General features: G+C 40.8%; 1 protein-coding gene across 1 annotated transcript in view; it reads left to right on the forward strand.

Moving 5' to 3' along the window:
- Positions 1-349: 349 nt before the first annotated feature.
- The window catches only part of SIRT5 (sirtuin 5), a 70,077-nt gene continuing 65,410 nt past the window's right edge, over positions 350-5,016 (forward strand). The window contains exon 1 of the mRNA XM_039231870.1: positions 350-450. The gene's annotated coding sequence lies outside the window, so the exon portion shown is untranslated. The remainder of the gene's footprint in view (positions 451-5,016) is intronic.

A 5,016-nucleotide genomic window follows, 5' to 3' on the forward strand; every position in this document is an offset into this window, starting at 1 on the left:
GGAAGGATGTGAGCCACACGCAGCTGCACTTCTCATGAAGAGACGCTTTCTTTGCAGACCCAGGGGAGGGAGGGGAGCAGAGGGCAGAAGGTGTGGATAGGATGACATGGCTGTTAATCAAACAATTTTTCAGAGAGTAGGCGAGGAAGGAAGCAGACGGGTGGGGAAGGCTCGGAGTGGTTTCTGGTTATGAGATGTGTATAAATTCGCGGGAGGTTATTTGAGGATATTTATCCAAGCCCTATTCACAGTTGTCCTTGAAATGAATACCAGAACATTAGAATTCAGGGGCGATCGCTCTGCTTTCTGCAGCCACCGGGCCCCACTTCCTTCCCGCCCGGCAGATCCTGTGTCTCACACATGCTGGTGTGTGTGCAAACAGAGCGAACATAGACCGTTACCCACCCAACCCGCACACCTTGATGTCCCTAAGGAAAAAAGAAATTACTGGTAGGTTTTCCTCCCTTTATTTTATTAATTCTTAAAATAAATACAAACCTTTTTTTTTCTTTTTTTAACCAGTAACTGCTGACTCCAGGATAGAGATTAAGGGTTTGGGGGGTGAGGGGGGGGGGTTGGCGGGTTTTTTAAATTTATTTTTTTAGAATTTAAACATAAAAACCCATTCGGGCATTCATTAAGGCAAGCAAGATGAATCAGGCTTTTGGTTATATAAAAGCTCGGCTTTTTCTGCGAGATCTGTCTCTGCATTTTGCTGCTTGCTGGAGAAAAGAATGCCTAGAACATAAGGGGCAGTACGGACAGCTTCATAAACACTGGAAAAGCCCCTTTTAGGCTCAGCTACAGCCTTGCACCGACTATATAATAAACCTGAGTGGGTGAGGGGTGAGGGGCTGCTGGAGTGAGGGGCTGGCCACCCCTCCCTTCTCTGTGACCATGCATTGTTTGTGGGTACAGGAAAGTCACTGGGTAGAGTGCCAATTAATATGTGTCGTTTCCATCTCAAGTTTAGTGACTTAATATATTTCTCTCGTTTCGGGAAAATATTGTAAACTAAACTGAAATATATTAAAAAAGAAAAAGACCTTGATCTTATCATACACTGTAAAGGCAGTAGAGATACCTAAGGGAAAAACAAAACAAAGCAAAACAACAACAACAAAAAACCCTCAGAAAATGTCAAAAATATAAAAATAAAGAATAGAGAAAATAAGAATGGAACCCTGCTTGAACACATAGTTGAGCATCCACAGAGGCAGCCTCTGCCCTTGAGCTATTTCTTTCCAGGGTTTTCTCTAAGCTTAGTTTATGGATTGAAGTGTTGCAGTGACTTTTTATTTTTTAAATTTTCTTAATGTTTATTTTTTAGAGAGAAAGAGAGTGAACGTGAGCAGAGGAGGGGCAGAGACAGGGAGATAGAGGATCTGAAGCAGGCTGTGTGCTGACAGCAGAGAGCCCCATGCGGAGCTCAAACTCACAGCCAGCGAGATCATGACCTGAGCCAAAGTTAGAGGCTTAGCCCACTGAGCTACCCAGGCGCCCTTGTGGTGACTTTTTAAATGATAGGTTGCATCCGTCTTGCTATTTAAAAAATAGCAATTGCTATCTGATAAACACATTGCGCAGAATGTACATAATTCCACTTAATGATCCGACACCTTGATGTGAGGAAGATACTGTTGTGACTTCCCATTTGAAAGATGAGCAATGGACTTTCTTACTTGCCACAGGGTTAGTAAGTGGCAGAATGAGGCATCTTCTACTTTTTTCACTTACTATTTACTGAACATGACCTTTTCCGTGTTGTAACTCTAATATCATTGTAATGGTCCAATATTTTGAGTTGCTCTCTCACAATTTTTTACGTATCATTGGACACTGGGGTTACTTCCAGTTTCTTATGGTCGTAGATAATGTTGGACTTTTTTTTTTCTTTCATAGTTTATTGTCAAGTTGGTTTCCATATAACACCCAGTGCTCATCCCCACGAGTGCCCTGCTCCATGCCCATCACCCCCCTTCCCCTCTCCCCCACCCCCATCAGCCCTCAGTTTGTTCTCAGCATTCAAGAGTCTCTCATGGTTTGCCTCCCTCCCTCTCCCCAACTATTTTTCCCCTTCGTCTCCCCCTTGGTCCTCCATTAAGTTTCTCCTGTTCCACTTATGAGTGAAAACATATGGTATCTGTCCTTCTCTCCCTGACATTTTGCTCAGCATAACACCCTCAAGGTCCATCCACGTTGCTACACATGGCCAGATTTCATTGTTTCTCATTGCCATGTAGCATTCCATTGTATAGATAAACCACATCTTCTTGATCCATTCGTCCGTTGATGGACACTTAGGTTCTTTCCATGTTTTAGCTATTGTGGAGAGTGCTGCTATGAACATTGGGGTCCATGTGCCCCTATGCATCAGCACTCCTGGATCCCTTGGGTAAATTACTAGCAGTGCTATTGCTGGGTCATAGGGGAGTTCTATTGTTCATTTTTTGAGGAACCTCCACACTGTTTTCCAGAGGGGCTGCACCAGTTGACATTCCCACCAAGAGTGTAGGAGGGTGCCCGTTTCTCCACATCCTCGCCAGCATCTAGAGTCTTCTGATTTGCCCATTTTATCCACTCTGACTGGCGTGAGGTGGTATCTCAGTGTGATTTTGATGTGTATTTCCCTGATGAAGAGGGATGCTGAGCATTGTTTCATGTATCTGTTGGCCATCTGGATGTCCTCTTTGGAAAAGTGTCTGCTCATATCTTCTACCCATTTCTTCATTGGGTTGTGTGTTTTTCGAGTGTGGAATTTGGTGAATTCCTTATAGATTTAGGATATTAACCCTTTGTCTGATATGTCATTAGCAACTATCTTTTCCCATTCTGTTGGTTGCCTATTAGTTTTGTTCATGGTTTCCTTTGCTGTGCAGAAGGTTTCAATCTTGATGAGGTCACAGTAGTTCATTTTTGCTCTTGATTCACATGCTTTTGGATATGTGTCAAGTAAGAAATTGCTGCAGTGGAGGTCAAGGAGGTTGTTTCCTGCTTTCTCCTCTAGAGTTTTGACGGTTTCCTGTCTCACATTCAGGTGTTTTACCCATTTTGAGTTTATTTTTGTGTATGGTGTGAGAAAATGATCTATTTTCATTCTTCTGCATGTTGCTGTCCAGTTCTCCCAGCACCATCTGTTAAAGAGGCCGTCTTTTTTTCCATTGGATACTCTTTCCTGCTTAGTCAAAGATTAGTTGGCTCTATACTTTTGGGTCCAGTTCTGAGTTCTCAATTCTGTTCCATTGGTCTATGTGTCTATTTTGTGCCAATACCATACTGTCTTGATGATGACAGCATTGTAGTAGAGGCTAAAGTCTGGGATGGTGATACCTCCTGTTNGTTTTGGTTTTCTTCTTCAATATTACTTTGGCTATTTGGGGTCTTTTGTGGTTCCATACACATTTTAGGATGTTTCTAGCTTTGAGAAGTATGCTGGTGCAATTTTGATTGGGACTGCATTGAATGTGTAGATTGCTTTGGGTAGTAAAGACATTTTAACAATATTTATTCTTCTGGTCCATGAGCGTGGGATGTTTTTCCATTTCTTTGTGTCTTCTTCAATTCCTTCATAAGTTCTCTATAGTTTTCATCATATAGATGATGAAAGATATAGATATATCTTTGGTTAGGTTTATTCCTAGGTATTTGATGGTTTTTTGTGCAATTGTGAATGGGATCAGTTTCTTGATTTCTCTTTCTGTTGCTTCATTATTGGTGTATAAATATGTAACCGATTTCTGTATGTTGATTTTGTATCCTGTGACTTTGCTGAATTCAGGGCTCAGTTCTAGTAGGCTTCTGGTGGAGTCTGTCGGGTTTTCTATGTAGAGTATCATGTCGCTGCAAAAAGTGAGAGTTTGACTTCTTCTTTGCCAATTCTGATGCCTTTTATTTCCTTTTGTTTGATTGCTGATGCTAGCACTTCCAGCACTATGTTAAACAACAGTGGTGAGAGTGGACATCCCTGTCGTGTTCCTGATCTCAGGGGGAAAGCCCTCAGTTTTTCCCCATTGAGGATGATGTTAGCTGAGGGCTTCTCATAAATGGCTTTTATGATGTTTAAATAAGTTCCTTCTATCCCGACTTTCTCCAGGGTCTTTATTAAGAAGGGATGCTGTCTTTTGTCAAATGCTTTTTCTGCATCTATTACAGGATCCTATGGTTTTTATCTTTTCTTTTGTTGATGTGATGTATCACATTGATTGATTTGCGAATATTGAAAAAACCCTGTAACACAGAAATAAATCACACTTGATAATGGTGGATAATTCTTTATAAGTGCTAATGAAATCAATTTGCAAGAATCTTGTTGAGGATTTTTGCATCTGTATTCATCAAGAACGTTGGCCTGTAGTTCTCTTTATTTGCTGGGTATCTGTCTGGCTTGAGAATCAAAGTGATGCTGGCTTCATAGAATGAGTCTGGAAGTTTTCCTTCGATTTCTATTTTTTGGAATAGTTTGAGAAGAATGGGTATTAACTCTGATTTAAATGTCTGGTAGAAATCTTCAGGGAAGCCATCTGGCCCAGGGCTCTTATTTGTTGCGAGATTTTTGATAACTGAATCAATTTCTTCACTAGTTATGGGTCTGTTCAGATTTTCTATCCCCGTCTGAATTTTGGTAGTGAATGTGTGTTTAGGAATTTGTCCATTTCTTCTAAGTTGTCCAGTCTGTTGGCATATAATTTTCCGTAGTCTTCGCTGATAATTTCTTGTATTTCTGAGGGGTTGGTTGTAATAAGTCCCTTCTCATTCATGATTTTGTCTATTTGAGTGCGCTCTCTTTTCTTTTTGAGAAGCCTGGCCAGAGGTTTATCAATTTTGTTTATTTCTTCAAAAAACCAACTCTTGGTTTCATTAATCTGTTCAACTGGTTTTTTTTTTGGATTCTGTATTGTTTATTTCTGCCCTGATTTTTATTATTTCTTCTTCTACTGGGTTTGGGGTGTTCTTGGTTGCTCTCTTTCTAGTTCCTTTAGGTGAGCTGTTAGATTTTGCACTTGCGCTTTTTCTAAT

This window comes from Hyaena hyaena, unplaced genomic scaffold (assembly GCF_003009895.1).
Source record: "Hyaena hyaena isolate Hyena2069 unplaced genomic scaffold, ASM300989v1 scaffold_60, whole genome shotgun sequence".
Taxonomy (NCBI): Eukaryota; Metazoa; Chordata; class Mammalia; order Carnivora; family Hyaenidae; genus Hyaena; species Hyaena hyaena.